We start from the raw sequence: 19017 nt of genomic DNA on the forward strand, positions 1-19017 counted from the left end.
TCCATACTTTTTTATTATAGAATTATACATCCTAACGGAGGAAGTTTCAAAGTTCTCTCGGCAGAAAAAAAAAAAATCTGAAATATTCTCCCAGGGTGAACCCCACTGCAGGTGATCTGTCTGTTTCATGACAAGGAGGACCCATCTCAGTGACTTTTTCACACACTTAATATTCTAGGTATGAGACATGATATTTAATTGCATGCTCTTATAAACTGGATGACAATTAAAGCTGAAGTTGCTAAGCTCTTCCGAGAACACTCACCTTATAAAATGTAGTTTTCATGTTCTGTGACAATGGTTTGAAAAAAAAAGCACATAATGACTCCTTGTGGATGAGGCCCCTGCTAGCTATGTTTTAATTATTAACTCAATTAATTATTTGGGGGAAGCAATAGGTCGTAATTTGGCTCTTTCACTGCCACTTAATTTTTTTCTCCCTCAGCCACCAGGCTAGGAAACTCATCAGCAACAGTTTAAAGAATTTCTCTAGAATATACCTAGCCACAACAGGGCCTCACTTCCATGTGTCCCTAACCTCATTTCCCTGAAACTTTGAGGCAGGAATGGGTTGGAGGGTGGTCAGGAAAAGAAACGATGTGCCTCGGTTAACTGTCACAATTTGGGTACGTTCAAATGAAACGGCAATGGGCAGAACTGGCCGAGGTGGGGACTAGCTCTGAATGCAAGGCTAAGTGTGCCAAGCCCAGCGTTTACACGATGCGGTTACTTCATTCTCAATTCCAGAAATTTGGGGAGAAGGATGAAAAGGATGAATGACCTACTTGGATTGGGAGGACTTTTCTGGCCTCTCCACCTAAGAGATGGGAATGTGGATTCGGGACTTCTATAGTTAATATTTCTTCCCCTATTGCTTGTGCAGAGTTTTACATGGTCCTACTTTTCAGATGCAGCCACTCAATTTCACTTAGAAAGAAAGTGGAATCAATTTAATCGTGCTACCTCTTTGACTTACAAGTGCTAGACATAGTAGGGAGTACCAAACAGGATGGAGAAAGGAAAGAAGGGGAATCGTGCAGAGGAGTTGTGACCCTAGGACTTTTCTCTGAAGCCACATGGTAGGAACATGGTCATCTTCAAAGGTGATTCAGGGAGGCACCTGGGTGTCCAGCCTTCAAGTCTAGACACTGAAGAAGCTGAGGTTGGGAGGTAAGGCTTAATTCTAAACCCAACCAAGGGGAGGTGCTAAAGCTAATGATGATATGTTTAGTACCTCAGTTAAAGTTGGATTTTAAAAGTGGAACAGGATAAACATTTACATTTATGGCTTTTGTAAATATAAAAATATACATTTGTGACTTTTGAAAATATAAAAATACGTGTATGTATTTAACAAACTCGGACCATTCTATACTTTTCACTGTCTTATAAACCATTATTATTTTTATTTAACAGTATATCACAATCCTCTCTTTCTGTACCAACGTTTCTTTTGTCATTTAGTGGATACATAGCCTTAAAATGTCTTTTATTAATTTCCTGTCATGAGACATTGGTTTCAAATTTTCTCTGTAATACACAGCATGAGGCTGAACACCCATCTTTCCCACTGTCTTGATATACTGCTGTGTTCGCATACTGTAGTCCACATATACCTGGGTTTGCTCTATTCCATTCATCTTTCAAGCTCTTGATACATCAATCTCATATTGTTCTTATTGTTATACCTTTATTGTGTATTTCTCCACCCCTCCAAAACCTTGATTCTAACTTTTAAATTTCTAAGCTGTTCTTGTACACTTTCTATTCCAGATACATTTTTTTCTCAATTTGAAAAATTCTGTAAAAAAATTTGAGGGTTCTTATTAGGATCGCTTTGTATTTTTAGATTCATTTGTGTAAAATTGACCTATTAACACTATTGGGACTTCCCGCCAGAAACACAGTATGTCTCTGTTTATTCATGTTGTTCTTTGTGTTCTTCTGAACAATTCTATAGCTTTTCTTCATATTGAAAGCCTGACATTTTCTAATTGGTGACTCCTAGTATATAAGAATGTTTTTAAATTTTTGAATGTTTCACGTTTGTTCTCTTTGGGTTTTGTTTTCTATTAGAGTGTTTATCTTTTTCATATTGATTCATACATCAATTAGGCTTTCTGGGGTTCCAAAGATACAGTCACTTCTAGTGATAAAATAAGAATACAGTAAGAAGCATAGGAACAACTAGAGTTGGATCTTATGGAAATAAAAGAAATTGACAGATAATTCAAAATACAAGGTAACTCAAATGTCCTGATTAAATGTCCTTCCCACAACAGTAGGCTCCAGTAAATCTCAGTCTCACATACCACCATGATTGTGATACTACCAGCTTCTTTCTACCTCAGGCATCTGCTACATATAGCTCTAGCCTCCTCATAGCTTTTTCTTACTTCTGCCCTTCCACTGTCACTACTAGGTTTCTTTGTGTGTTTTGCATCCATACTCTCAGAGAGGGCTAAGGTCGTTGCTCAATCACAAGTATCCCTATTGGAGACATTAGATCCAACAATAAATTGCTATTCACTCTATGGATTGGCTGCTCCAAAGCAATCAGCTATCACTATAGTACAGGGCTCATGATATAGACTGGGGCTTCTCAAATGATAAAGTGCACACAAGCCATCAATGTATCTTGTTAAAATGCAGATTCTAATTGAGTAGATCTAGAATGGACCTGAGATTCCATAATTTTTTCAAGTTCCCAGGCAATGCCTGCAATGCTGGTCCATGGCCCACACTTGAGCAGCTAGGGCTTAGCGCAGGGTTTCCCTACTTCAGCAATACTGAGACTTGGGGCTTGGATAATCCTTAGTTGTAGGGAGTTGTCCATCCACTGTAGGGTGTTTGGCAGCATCCCTGAATTGTACCCACTAGATGCCTGTAGCACCTCCATGCCAACCTGTGACAACTAAAATATCTCCTGAAATTGCCAAATGTCCCCTGGGGATCAAAATCATCCAGTGGCTTAGAGCATAGTAAACTAAGATACACCATAAAAATAGGCTTTAAGCATGACAGGCATTATCAAATGATGGCACAGTATGCCACTGGCAACTTGCTTAACCTGTCCAGAATAATTTATGAGAACTTTTTACACATGAAGTATTTTAACTCTTTGCTTATCATACACATTTCAAATATTTCCCTTTTTGATGATCTACCTTCAAAACATTAATAGTTCCTTCTGAAGGCAAGAACAAAATCTCTATTTAACAATTTTACTTTGTACCCATAGGACTATTAGCTATTTGAGAATGCAGGGTAGACCAGCGTCATCTAATCAGAAAACACACATTCTAGCTATTGTCTTCATTCAAATTACTGAAAATTACATCTCCTGAAGTGGCCTGATTGCAGAACTATTTTGAGGCACTATGAGGAATGCCCTCTGCAATACATATTCTAAATCACATGATGTGATAACCACCTGCTTAACCTACACAGGTGAGCATCTGGTCCAATCAATGATACATGTCTCCACTCCTTTCTCATAAAGGTTGCAAAGATCAAATTGGCAAGTACCTTCTTAATCTGTTGCCCAGTGCAGTCGTCACTTGTGTTAAGTGGCTATTTAAATTAAAATTAGTTAAAATTAAACAAAATTAAAAATTACGTTCTTTAGTCACATTAGCAACCTTTCAGTTACTTGTAACCATGTGTGGTTGGTGGCTATGTATTGGGCTGCACAGACAGAAGACATTTCTGTTGTCACGGAAAGTTCTAGTGATAGCCATGTTCTCAACAATCAAGCCCAGTCCAAATAAATAGTGAGTTACATTATTATTGCCACTGCTGGAGTTTGGAACCTTCACACACACAAGGAGAGGCATTCATTCACACGTGCCCACACACCAGCAGATGTCAGAGCGCGGGCCTGCCTAATTACTCACATTTCACCACTGCATCTAAAGTAGTCAAAAAAGCAATGAAAACATAATTAAACTCTTGAAAATAGGGGCAAGGGTCAAATAATTATTGGTGTACTATTTTTAACAAATGTTATTGTCTAGACCGCAAATGCATAGTCTTGTGAACTTTCTAATTACAGTGGCAAAAAATATGAGTACTATGTTCCTATAAAATTACTAGTTTGGATTAGCCATTTATAAAAAGCCATGCTATCTTTTGGATTCTAATATCTTTTACTCATGTCCTGTGAGACTAGGACTCAAGGCTGTTAGCAGGAGAGTGTGGGGAGTAGCTCCGTGGGAGCTGCCACAGTTGGAATCATGCTCAGAGGCGCCTGGCTGACTCTGGTGTGATTCAAGGAAAGGTCAGTCACGAATAACATGTAGCCCTCAAGGACTTAATAAAACAGCAATTGACAATAACAATAATAATCCAACATTTATTATGTGCTAAGGCTTACACTAAATGCTTTATATACCTTATCACATTTACTTTTGCCAAAATACCAATGAAGTAAGTATTTGGCATTATTCCAATTTTACAGAGGCAGAGACTAGGCTCAGAGAGGTTAAGCAACTTGCCTGAGGTCACTCAGTAGGTAAATATCAGTCAAACCTCAAACTTAAGTATAGCAATGCCCTCCTATTCAAGGGGGATATATCCCAAGACTCCTGTAGATGCCTGAAACTTCAGATAGTACTGAACTCTATATATACTGTGTTTTCTCTTATATATACATACCTATAATAAGGTTTAATTTATAAATTAGGCATAGTAAGAGATTAACAATAATAATTAATAATAAAATGGAACAATTAGAATATACTGTAACAAAAGTTATGTGAATGTGGTCTCTTTCTCTATCTCTCTCTCAAAATACCTTACGTACTGTACTCACCTTTTCACTTAACAGAAGCACTTTACAGCTTTTCTTTGGCATATCTACATGGCCAGCATCACTAATCTTGCATTTTAGGGCCATTATCAAGTAAAATAAGGGTAACCTGACTACAAGCACTGTGATACCTTGACAGTTGATCTGATAACTGAGAGGGCTACTAGGTGACTAATGGGTGAACAGTTGCTACAGCATGGAGATGCTGGACAAACGGATGATCCACATCTCGGGAAGAATGGAACAAGACAGCACAAGATTTCATCACACTATTAGAAAGTATGCAATTTAAAACTTATGAATTGTTTATTTCTGTAATTGTTAATGTAATATTTTCGGGCCGCAGTCGATCACGGGTAACTGAAACCTTAGAAAATAAAACTGTAGATAAGGGGGAAGCTACTGCATGCCTGACTCCAGAGCCCATGCTTCTCACTGCTCAGGCTCCTTGTCCCTGATCAGGATGGCCCCAGACAGAGGAAGCAATTTCACCTGCTCCTTTGAGAATGGAACGCTCAGGCCCCATTTCTGGCCCCTGATCCTTCCCAACCATGGCTCCAACCTGAACTGCAGGGGCCCTCACACACTGTGTAGACACCCCTACATATCCTATACATACAACTACACAGCCTATACATCCAACTCTATTCATTTGCCTTTTCCAATCCCCATGAATAGACCCCATGCAGGCCCTGGAAGCTGGGTCAAGGCTGCTTGGACAAGGAATTCGCCAATCCAGAGTACCCAAAGTACAGTCTAGGAGCAAGGAGGATTAGCCCTCAGCCCCAGAGACTCTTCCCCTGTGGGGAGGGGCACTGGAAGAGTGTCAAGAGAGGGTCTTCCAAAAGAATTGTTACTCAAAGGGGGCCCTGGGACCAGCAACACTAGCATCCCTGAGAGCTCGTTAGAAATTTGATTATCAAACCCCCACCCCAGGCTGACTGAATCATAAACCCTGGGCACAGACATCAGTAACCTGTGTTCTAACAAGCCTTCAGGTGATACTGGTGCTCACTAAGGCTTGAGAACACCGATCCAGGACAGCTCTTGCTACACACACATGGTCTATGGGCCAGTGGCATTAGCATCACCTGGGAGCTTGTTAGGATGCAAATTCTGCAGGCCTGCTGAATCAGAATGCTTGAAGGCGAAGCCCAGCAATATTTGTTTCGACATCCTCTCCAGGTGATTTATATGCACACGGAAGTTTGAGAAGCACTGCTTTAAGCATTGCTCATCTCCCCATCCCACTTTACTGCTGCATTATTAGTAAAGGTCGTTTCTGTTCCCCTCCCCCCCCCAAAAAAAAAGAAAAAAAGAAATTCATTTCATATTGGTTTAAATAAAAAAAAAGAATTTATTAGCTTATGTAATTGAAAAATTTACGAGTAGAACTGACACCATTAGAGCTAGTGGCTAACTACAGTCCACAGGTGAAAATTGGACACCACCTGTTTTTGTAAAGAAAATTTTATGGAAACATGGCCACACCTATTTATTTACATATTGTCTATGGCTGCTTTCACACTGAAACAGCAAGCTGAATAGTTTTGACAAAGACGTTAGGGCCCACAAAGCCTAAACTATTCACAGAAAGTTGGCTGACCTCTGCTTCTCAAGCATGGTGCCCGGGACAGGCACTCCTTACTGCCCAGATGTAAGGAAGGTACTGAGTGTGAATGACACCCAGCCTGTGGGCTCAATACAGCCTGTGGGCTGTTATACCTTGTTTATTCAAGGACAGTAGAGCCAGGAGTTTTAATAGCCAACAACGTTTCTTTAACTCCACTCATTTCTTATACATGCACACATGTATGTATACACACATATATATATTTACACACACAAGTATATATACAAATATATATGTATATATACAAATATGTGTGTATACATGCATGCACATATATGTACATGCATATAAATATTATATATAATTAGATATATTTAAAAAATCTCTATGTTCAATTAATGAATCTTCTGGTGTGGATTTGTATAGCAATATTTGTAGCACTTTACCTAATACCCCTGGAGTGTGGCATAATAAGAAATAAATATTTGGCCTTTTCCAAATATTTAGGAGGTGGTACACAGCTCCTAAAACCATTAGAATCCCCAGAGTGATAAGAATGCCTTTTGCATGCCAATGAGAGGACTGATGATTGGGGACCCCTAGGTAGCTTCAGATCTCCAACATGATTAGAGGGTTGGAACTCTCAGCCCCACTCCCTGACCTCCCTGGAAGGAGGAGGGACAGGAGATCGAGTTTAATCACAAACGCCCAATGATTTTAATCAATCATGCCTCTGTAATGGAACCACCATTAAAAAATTAAATTAAAATTTAAAAATAAGGGTGGTCAAGAGAACTTCTGAGTTAGTGAACACATCAAAGTGCTGGGAGAGTGGTGCCCCTAGAGAAGGCATGGAGGCTCTGCGCCCACACGCCCCCACCTCCACTCCTATACCTTGCCCTATACGTCTTTCATCTGGCTGTTCCTAAATTATATCCTTTATTACAAACCAGTAAATGAAAATAAGGTATTTCTGTGAGTTCTGTGATCCAGTCTAACAAACTGTTGAATCTGAGATTGGAGTTAGGGGAACCTCTGATTTATAACAGATTGATCAGAAGTATGGATGGTTCAAGACTTGTGACTATAAGGGGTTGAGTGATTGAACCCTTGAAGCTGTGGAATCTGACAGTCATCCCAGCTAATTACTGTCAGAATTGAACTGAATTGTTGGACACCCAGTGGATGTCCAGAGAATTGGAGAATTGCTGTTGGAAGACACTTCAGAGGGTGCCTCAAATGTTAATTTTATTCCACATTATTCTGGAGTAATTAATTTATATGCATATCTACATCACACTGCTAATTCAGAAGCATTTGAAGGTAAATTATAGGACACTATCACTGTGGCCAAAGAACTTGTAAAAATGGTCTGAAGTCACTGACATTGTTGGAGTCCATACGAAGCCACAGACACTGTTGTTACATAAGATCTTTCCTCTGCTTCTCTGAAGCTATTTTTTAGATGGTAGGTTTCTGTAAATTGATGGGAGAGCTGAGTTAGTGCTGGAAGGATAATAAACAAAAACAAAAAACAAACAAACAAACAAACAAAAACATCTACAAGACAAGCACTAAACCGTATTAGTTCAGCCAAGGCAATCCCTGGGGCCAGAGGCAACCATGAGATTATAAACCAAGCCCAAGCAGAAACACAGCAAATAGCAGAAGTCATAAGGAGGGATTTGAATTTCTAAAGGACACTAGAATAATCTTACCTGGATTTCAAGAGGCAAGGAGACCCAAAGTCATTTTAGGACTTTCAAAAGTCCTTTACATTTGGAGGCTCCCAATCTTACATCATATTAAACTATTAAAATATGCCCACATTGAACATAATTTGTATGTAACATGTAAGTGTTGACTTGTGTCTTAGTAGACTTAATTACTTAATGTTACCTAGGCAAAGTTTTAACTGATATATTCTTTATGTGTGTGAAGACATTTTTTAAAACCCCAATTGTTTCTGCAGGCCTTGGTGAATCTTGCAGGGCCCTGACGCAGGGGAAGGCCCTGCTGCGTGTGTGTCTACATGCCAAGCCCACCTGTCTGGACTGGATGGAAAGAGACAGTGTGTGACAGTTGCCGGCTTGGCAAATGCAGGGGTCAGGCTTGAAGGTTGTGTCCTCTGTAACTTTAGTGGGGGACGGAAAGCAGGACGTCATAGCTGTTTATTTTTATCATTATTCTTAGGACAGAGGTCCAGGATGCTACAAACACTGACTGAAATTGTGTAATCTATTTTGAAAACCTCACCAGGGAGGACAGCTTGAACCAAACATGTCCACAGAGAAATTAGTGCAAAAGGAGAAATGAATGTCAATTAAAACCAGCAACTGGCTTTGCAGGATGGGATGGGGGCTTTATGGGCTAAACAGAAAATGTCCATCCTTTGGGGGTATAATCTATTGCAACAGTCTTTCTCAAAGGCCTTGGTGATATTCTCAGCAAAACAAATGACCTCATTAATTAAATGGGTTAATACTCTCCCTATGCCCTCCTTAATTGCTATTCTGACTTTTGGAAGAGGCATTTTCAAGCCAAATTGAGTACTTGGAGCCTCCAGTAATCAATGCCACAATAAGCCCTGTATGCTTTGAAAGTGATTAAAGATAACTGCGTAGGATGTGCTGCCCAGCTTGCCTCCACCTCCTGAGGCCCCTTTGTGAGCCCAATTCCTAAGTGGCCTGCCCCACTGGCTTTGTCTTCCAACCAGCTAGAAATCCAAGAAGTCCTTCACCATCATCTTCTCCCCACGGAAGACGTTTTCTTTTCATTGGAAGACATGCTTTATTTCCATTTTATTTATTGAGTATATTATTATTTGAATACCTTTGGTTCTGTTCTAAGTATAAGAGAGAAAGCAGTAAACATTATAGAATAAATCATGACTCCATGGGGATTACATTCCATTTGGTGAGTTTCTCCTACAACCCTGTTTAAGTGTTGTTTGTTTGTTTGTGAAACTGTTCTTTTTCTGTCATATGCTACCCAGCCTTTATTCCTGTTGAACCTGAGGACGGGAATCCTTTCTTGTTCCAAGTTGTTTCTCCATTGCCTAGGATAGTACTTAGAACATATAAGTTGCATCAGTTAGAAATTTGGCTGTAACAGAACCCCACCCCGCTGCTCGCCACCATCACCACCACACACATAAAATACACTGGCTTAAATCAAATAATGATTCATTTTTTCCCCATTATTTAGGCCAGAAGTAGGAAGTCCAGGGCTATCGTAGTGTCTTCACCATATCGTCACTGTCACCATTCGAGCCCCTTTTGTTTCTATTCCAATTTCTTTACTGCTTGGTGCCCTCCATGAGACTTCTTCACTGCCCCCAGATGGCCTCTGCAGCAATAACAGTTGCACTACTAACCCAGATAGTCTTAAAGAAGATGAAAAGACAAACTAGTCAAGTGTGCCCACCCTTTTAAGATCTCCTGGAAGCCCTACCCCATGTCTTCTCCATATTTCATTATCCTGAACTATGTCTCATGATCACACCTTTCTTTAAGAGTGGAGTAATTTCTGTAACTTAAAGCAAGATGATGTATATAAAAACCAGTTTTATCACAGGCTAATTATGAACAAGAGTTAAGTTTGTACAGCACCTTATCAATGTTGTAACAAAACAATGTTGAATGAAATGATGTTATTTGAGGACCTACTATATGTCCACAAATTCTTGGATAAATCTCTTTTTGGGAAGTACAGTCTAATTTCTCTTCTCTTGAGTATAAACTGTACTTAGGGATTTGTTTCTAGAAAATGGCATGTGGCAAAAATAACAGTGCATGATTTCTGAGACTAGGTCATAAATGGTGTCATGGCTCCTCTCTGGGATCATTCATTCTGGGAGAAGCAAGCAGCCACATTGTGAGGACATACATGCATGCAACCTCACAATGAAGGAGAGGTTCCTGTGTGGAGGAAGTGAGGCCTCCAGGTAACCACCAGCATTATTTCTCAGACTCTGTGGAGCTAGAAGCAAGCCACTCTGGAAGCATGTCCCCCAACCTCAGGCAAGCCTTCAGATGACTTGCCAACATCTTGACCACGACTTCAGAAGTAGCTCTGAACCAGAAACATCCAGCTAAACTGTTTCCAAATTCTTGACTCACAGAAACTATGTGAGACAGTAATTTTTTATTGTGCTAATCTGCTAAGTTTTGGGGATACTTTGTTATACAGCAATAAGTAATATAGATAAAAGGAGACTATGAAATATAGATTTTGGTCAGGACTGTAGCAGATATTGCTAATATTTCACCAAAATTGAATTATTACTTCTTTGAATACATGGCTAGACTACATTTCCCATTTTCTCTTGCAGGTGGATGTGACCACATGACTAAATGCTATCCAATGGAATGTGAAAGGAAGTAATATATACTTAGAAAGAAAATAGGAAATAAGTTAATAAAATATTTTGGTGGTGGTGGTGATGATGTTTGGTGGTCAATAAAGCCTACATCTGCTACTACACTGCAGTATTCAGGGTTCTGGGAAAAGATGGGCATATTTATTTTCACTGCAAGTTATAGAAATGTCCTTTCAAGTGGCTTAAATGATAAGGACATGGATTATCTCACACAAGAAGTTCAGAGGCAAGTTGGATCCAGGCCAGTATGATCTGCCTCCCACTCCAACTCTCTGTAATTCTCTGGGATCTGCCCAGCACTGGGTATCACTTCTCCCTTGATCAAGCTCTTTCTGTGGTCACTGACTGGCCCTTCCACCATGGCACTTTGAAGAGTTACCAAGGTCTAAGATCTTTCCGCAGCCAAGATTCTGATGGTCCACAGTTTTGCTTTTGCGAAAGAAACTAACACTGTCCTCTTTGGACATATAATGCCCACAATGCCTGAAATGCCCTAATGAGTGAATACTGTGTTAATCTCAGACCAACAAGGATCAAGAGTCACTGGAGTACTGACATGACCCCTTTCATATGGTATGTGCACTATTGTTCTTGGTTAGAACTCATCTTGGCTGATGTTCTTGGGCCCTGCTTATTGAAAAGCCAGGTTGGACTAGAGTGGGCATGGATAAGAACAAAAGGCGTGCCACCCAAAGGATAGAGCTAAGAAAAAAGTCTCGAGAAGAGAAAAGCTTCTCCACCATCTACCACTATCTGGTTCCCCACCACCCCACACTCAGTAATGAAAAAGGATTCCCTGGTTTGAGAGAAAGGAGGAGAATCAGGATGTGTATTGTGCCGCCATAACAAAACTCCACGACTAGGGGCTTAATCAACAGACTTTTATTTTTTCACAGCTCTGGAGGCTGGATGTCCAAGATCAAAGTGTTAGTAGGGATGGTTTTTTCTGGAAGCCTCTCTCCTTGGCTCGCAGATGGCCACCTTCTCTTAGTGTCCTCACACATCATTTCCTCTAAGCACGTGTTTTCCTGGTGTCTCTTGCTCTTCGTCTAAGGAACCAATCCTGTTGGATTAGGGCCCGACCCTAATGACATCACTTAACCTTTATGATCTCCTTAATGGCCCCAATAGGGCTTCAACATATGAACTTGGGAGAGGAGGGGATTCAATTCAGTCTATAACAGGGAGTAGGGAAGAAAACATAGACTTTGGGAATTCCAAAAATGGGGACCCTGTACCCCACTGCCTAGCCTGAGGTCCATATTAATGAAGAACTCAGCTACATTTGGGAGGAAATATGGCAAGAGAGATTGAAGTCCTTCCACCATGTAGAGTTTTAGAAAGGGAAAGAGAGGTGACCAGATACTAATGAGAAGTGGCTGTTCCTATATAGAGAAATACCACCACAGATGGCTGCCGGACAATTCTTTGTGCTCCAAAGCAGTAGAAGCAATAAGATTTCTGAGGACCCTAGAGTGGAGTAGAAGTAGAGATGAGGTCCTCAAACCTGACAAGGTCATATAGGTGAAACTAGCAGAGACTCGGCAGGGACCTGCTTAGAAGCAGGAGGTATGGATGACTTGATGTTAAAATGTCCCTGCTCCAGGCCCTGGCATCCCCCAAACTCAGAGAAATCCCAGCAAAAAAGTGGAGAGGAAGACCAAGTTGACTGAAATTAAGTTTCTGTCACCCAAACACACTGGTGGCTCAAAATAGAAATCAAATTCTTATTAAAAAAAAAAATAAAAAGATGGCGATAGTCCCAGCTTCCCCAAGTGGACCGAGGTCTAAGCCCAGGCCTGTGGGTAGGTGCAGGTCAGACAGTCCTGGAAGCCCTGCCAAGGAAGGTGAGCATTAGTCAGCGAACATGAGACAGCAGCACAGAGAGCCACTGTCCGTGACTTAAGAACAAATACTTCCTTGAGAGGATAAAAATGTTAGCTATAGACTAGAACAAAACAGTTGTAAGTTATATATCCAGCAAAAGACTTATATACAAAATATATAAAGAAATCTCAAAACTCAATGATGAGAAGCCAAACTAATTTAGAAACGGGCAAAAGACGTCAGCAATCACTTCGCCAAAGAGGTTATATTGATGGCAAATAACCACATAAAAGACATTCAGCATCATTAGCCATGATGCAACTGTAACATAAAATAAAAACATGATGAGGTACCACTACATGCCTATTTGACTGGCTAAAAGTAAAAGAAAAAAAGCTGATGATGCCAAGTGCTGATGACCATGCAGAGCAAAGGGAAATCTCATACATTGCTGGTGGGAATGCAAATGGTACAGCTGTCTTGGAAAACAGTTTAGCATTTATAGTTAATTATATATTTACTACGATCCAGAAGTCTCACTCCTAAAGAGAGAGAGAGAGAGAACTATATTAACACAAAAAAACTACACTGTAATATTTTTAGCAGCTCTTCTACACAATTGCCAGACACCAGAAACAACCGAAATGCCCTTCATCGGGTGAATGAATAAACAAACTGATATATGTATCCAATGAAATACTAGTCAGCAATAAAAAGAACACACCTATCGAAAGGTGCACCACCTTTGATGAATCATGAAGTCATTATGCTGAGTGAACAAAACCAGTATCAAAAGTTTACATATTATATGATTCCATTTCTATGACACTCTTGAAAAGAGAAAACTAAAGAAAACAAATGTTTTCTGTCTCTACAGAAAACAAATCAGAGGTTGCTGAGGGAAAGAGAGTAGCTATAAAGTGATAGCACCAAGGAACACCCTGGGGTGAAGAGATTGTTCTTGATGTTGACTATGATGGTGGTGAAACAAAGCTACACATATGTTAAAAGTCATAGACTTGTGTATCAAAAGAAAAAAAAAGGCAAATTTATCATATAATCCTTTTCTAACGCAGACATCCCTGGGAAGGGGTTAGCCTTTTGTGTCAGCTCAGCTTGTGTTCAACAAAAGTGTTTTGAATTAGAAAAAAAATAATTCATGGTTACCTGCCTGGAAATCTTTTGCTCCCTCACTTTTGGAGTAGTTATCTATAACACACACATCTTCTGCTGGTGGAGTGACCAGCAGCATATTAGAGGCCTGAGAGGGACCTGGGATAAAGGGAGGTGACGCCAGTGAGTAGCAAAGGTACACGGAGGACTGGCCAACTTGGGAGACCTCTCCCCAGATATTCTGGAGGGAGATGACTCCTGAAAAAGAAGGGCAAAGGACTAGATCGTTCTGTTACCTGGGTAGAGGTTATGTGTTAACGGTTGTTTACATCTATTCACCTGTCTGTCTGCCCTGCTAGACTGTCAGCTCCCTGAGGGCAGAAACAGGATCTCATTCACATTTGAATCAGCAATATGCCCAGTCTGGCACATAGCAAGTAGTCACAATTGTTTGTTGAAATAAAAAAATAAAAAGAATGGGAGAGAGAGAGAGTGGGACAAAAGACATCTAATTCTTCTTGTGGTAATAAAGTCAAATGAGGATACCAAACAAGGTAGGGAGACCTTTGAGCAGGATAAGATACAGGTCCACACTAGACTTCATCAAAGCTTCATCCTCATCGCCCAAGGCATAGGAAGGTACTGCCATTTTAGCAAGAGAAACTGGGACCCAGAAATTAAATACATCAGATATAATTTCTTTGAAATCATTTCCAGTTCCAAAATTTTGTAAAACTAGTATTATAAATAGAATACTTGGTTAGAATACATACTACAAATTTTGGATTAGATTCCTTATATTCACAACCAAATGGGAATTCATAAAAGGAGAAAGTGAAAAGTTTATGCTTTCCTGTGGTCTGTTTCCCTCTGTCACCTGATCAACATCACCATCACCAGTTTAGCCTCTTGAACCAGAATGAGCCCCTGTCACCACCACCTCCCTTGTCACCATCTCTACCTCTGCCACCACCTTCACCATTACCACCTTCACCACCAAAGCTTCCATCCCTTCCGCCATTTTTTCCCAGCTTCTATATGCCCTTCAAGGTTCATCTTTGCCATTTTCTCCTTCTGGATGCCTCTCCCAGTTACCACTCTAGGTCAATCTGTTTTAAAATGATCCTTCTCTGTGCTCTCAAAGCATTGCACGGACATATCTATATCTAAGAGTTTTCCCTTCTGGTTGGAAATTGTTAGCTTAGTTTCCTTTCGTTCGCCACATAAATTGTATAGTTCATCAAGGTCGTCTTTTTTTTTTTTTTTTACCAGTGCTTATCCTAAACAGTGCCTGGTGTATAATAGACCCATGGTAAATATTTGATAAAGTGATGAATACATGAATCTTTTAAATTATTCAAAAGATAGTCTTAATTCTTTGAAATTTTGAAATTGCGGTTACTATTGTTGTGAGATTGTATTTGTCAGCAAGCATTGTGAAGTTGACATTTCCAACTTCAAGTTCAATGTTAATTACCAGGCGGGAGTTCCCTTCCCAATTGCTGGACAAAGAGCACCAATAAATACTTGAAGTAAACGTCAGATAGCAACACTACCTAAAATATACCACTAGGTGGCAGCCGCATACAAGGAGCAGGCGGCCCCTGCCCTCTGACCACACCCCCATCTCAGGCAGTCCAGGCTCTGGGCTGAAGAAATGAACTACCCAGCCCAAGTTCAGCTCCTTTGAAGGATTCAGGCCACCTGAAAAGGAGGATAGGTATTATTCGCCCTGGGAACCACTCGCTAAAAATGATATTCCTTCCTCCCCTGCTCCACTCTCACTTGCTCTCCTAAACTCTACAAATCCCTTCATCCTTCATGTCCCCAGCTCCCTCATGCCTCCCCCCGACATTACAGAATTCTCATCACCTATGTAGCACTTCCCATTCCCTGCGCAGGACCCAGCCCTGCAACCATCTCTACGCTATCTGCTCAATTAACATATACTGAGAAAGAGGCAGTGTCCCTTTGAGTGTCCCCCAAGGAAATTAAGACATCTTTTGAACTGTCATATATGTGAGACAGAAGAACACAAAGAAGACAGAGGGACAGAGCCAAAACAAAAGAGCATCAAAGGAGACAAGAAGAAAGAGAAAAACGAGATGGAGGTGGCTGGAAGAAATGGCCTTAAGAACATAGCTCTTGGTTCAGAGAAGATATGCTTGACCCAGCCAGAGAGACCAGTTAGGAAGATAACTAACTATACTTAACTGGATTTCTCAAGAGGACCAAGGGGCCAGATCAGGAAACCCTTAGGGCCAGGGAGTCCTATCTCCTTGCTCATGGCACCCCTGATGGGAAAGGAAAGGAGGCGAAGAGTAACAGGGGAGGAGAGCAGGTGGTGGAAGGTGGTGGCTCCTTCCTGGGGCTGCCTGATTTGAGTAATTGCTTTGCATGACTCTCCTGAGCCCTGGAAAACAAAGGTTTTCCATCTGCTTTAGGAGGGACCTTGTGGACCAAGGGGCCTCTTCAACCCCACATCCACCTGATCCCCAGGAGCTGGAGCCCCTCCCTCCAAGCCTGCCACCCCCTTTACATCCTCTGTCTCTGATCTTGCTCTGTCCTTGGGCACAGTCTGAGATAGAGGTTCCCTGGGGCGGAAGCAGAAACTTGCTCTGAACATGTTCTCTAAGAGTGATGGTGTTTGGGGGGGTTATATTTCTTGTTTCGGTTTGGTTTGGTTGTTGTTGTTGTTGTTGTTGTTGTTTAAAGATTATAAGATGCCATGACGGCTTTTGGGAGATGACAAAAAGACATTGGAGCAAACAGAATGAAAGATAAGGGCATAGACACCTCTTCATTGGACATGCAGCCCCACAGCCAAAGGTGCGGCTCCTCCCGCTCCCCTCTATTGATGGCACCCAGCCCAAGCTCCCTCCCCACCTTTAGAACTACTGCCGCTCTGGCCTGGCCTTGGCAGGAGATACCCAGGGCCCGGTGGAAACTCCTGCTCAGGCAGACCACCTCTGAAGAGGACTCAGAGATCTGCAGTTGCTCTGAAAGTCCCAATGTGTGAATCCCTGTGACCTGATATGAGAGGCAGGGAGGGGAGGATGGACATCACTGCATTTTGAGTCTTCGGCCTCGGTGACCTATCCCAGAAGAACAAATGAGAAGCAAATAGAAAATGTGGCCCTGCCTGTGTCATGGGGCTACCATGAGGACCAAATGGCATGCAGGCAAAAGGCCTCTATAAATTGTGAGATAACTAGTAAATGTTCACTAGCCATTTATTCCTTATTGACTGAGGACCTCTTCTGGAACGAGGCACTGTACTAGGATCCCAAGCTACTGCAGAAATTGAGACAAGACGAAGCCCTTGCAGAATAAAGGAAAATGTTAAATGATTCATGAGGAAGCAGCCAGCCAAGTCCAGAATGTGGGAATTCTCTAAGACGACCTGGTACCATCAATAACTAGATAATAAGAGCAGAGGATGGAGTGGCTACCATGGATTAAATGGAGCTTGGGAGATGGGCTGCTAGGGGATCTGGCACTTGTTAGTATCCTGCTTCATGGAAACCTGACCATAAAAAGATGTTTTTGGAAACAATCAGAGACATGCGATGTGGAATGGGTATTAATACTAAGGAATGTTTAAATATCGTGTATGATTATGATGTGTTTTGGTTATTATTTATAAAAAGAAGAAGAAAGGAAAGAAAGAAGTCCTTATCTCTCAGAGATACACATTTCCACTTGCAAGAATTAACAAAAGATGAGATGTCTGGAATTTGTTTTAGAATACTGAGGGGGGAAAAAAGGTAGTAGGGAAACAAAAGAAAAAGAATGAGCATTGATAATCATTGAAGCTGGACTGTAGAAACAGGAGGGTTAATTAAATAATTTCTTTCTGGAGGGGTGAGGTGCAGACAATCATCCGGAAGTATAATGGAACAGAAGAGCAACGGCGAATACCCAGAGGAGCTTTGAACCCTGCCTGGGCTCAGGGGAAGTTGCAGATGGGGTGAGGCCAGGGTGGGTGGGTCAGCTAAATGTAGATGGGTGGAAAGGGCCTTCCAGGCAGAGAGAGCTGGTGTGCACAGGCACAGAAGCTCCACGTGTCTTTATGAAGGTGACTGATTCATCCTGGCTTGCTTGGAATTGCCTTGGTTTGGGCACTGAAAGTCCTTTGTCATACCCCCAGGAAATCCATCAGTCCTAGCTGGTCACCATGTTGTACCATCAGGGCATGGAACATTGGGCTAGCTGGGTAAAGGAAGCAGAGTTGATATATATTTATTTATTTTTTAATATATGTACATTAATATATTTATATATATGTTAAGCACTTGCTATATGCATTTTATTATTCAATCCTCATAAAAACTCTTCATTTAATAAGTGGAGACATTAAGTCTCCAAGAAGTTAAGTAATTTGTTTAAAGCCAAAAATAAGGATAGCAATCCACCTCACATGCTTACCTCATAGGGTTATTTGGGGAAACAGGAAGTACTATGCATATAAAGTACTTAAACTAGTGCCTGACACAGAGGGAGCACTACATGAGGGTTTGTCTTACTGATGGCTATCTGGACACCACACTGCCAGGCCACACAGAGGGTGGGGAGAGCATAGAAGTCTGACCTAAGGAAAAAAATAAATGATTTGATCATTTACATTGCAAAATAATTCACCCCAGGGTTCCTTCACAAGCTGGCCCTTTTGGTTAAACAAACTGATTGAATATAAAGGCAGAGGTGTCTAAGCAGAGCAAGCAACATCCTCAAAAGCCTTCCAGGTATGTTCCCTGGGACTGGAACCCCCTGAGAGAGAATGCCTATCTTTCACAGAGAAAAAGCCACTCAGCTTGACCCCCTCACGGCAGGTCAGTAGACAGGCTAGCCCTCTTAGCTATCTGCTTCCCTACCCATTTATCACACATCTACCTCTGCAGAGCCTTCCCAGTCTGGAAATTCCCTGTCTGGAAATCAAGATGCCAAAGATGGAAGAAGCTCACTCCCTTCTTAGCCTTCAGCTTCCCTGGATCACTCCTAGGAGAGCCTGCCCTATAAACCACAGAGAAAGGCCCCAGTGTACCCTGATCAGCAGCCAGGACCTCCCTCCCACCGTGGCTAACAATCAGCAAGAAGCCGCAGTTTCTACCTTTCTTGTTTTAGCATGGAGAAGGGCAGGACCAGCCTGGCTTTCAGAATCTTGGTCCATTTTGTTGGCTTCAGGGTACCCCTCAGCATCTTGAGAATGGGCAACTGAACACATCACATCCAGTCTCTGCAAGCACGGTTTGATAGCCAACTGTTTACGAGGCAAAAACCTCTTCTCCACCAGTGCAGTGATTTCCGTTATTC

Source organism: Rousettus aegyptiacus, unplaced genomic scaffold (genome assembly GCF_014176215.1).
Source record: "Rousettus aegyptiacus isolate mRouAeg1 unplaced genomic scaffold, mRouAeg1.p scaffold_m13_p_6, whole genome shotgun sequence".
NCBI classification, from domain to species: Eukaryota; Metazoa; Chordata; class Mammalia; order Chiroptera; family Pteropodidae; genus Rousettus; species Rousettus aegyptiacus.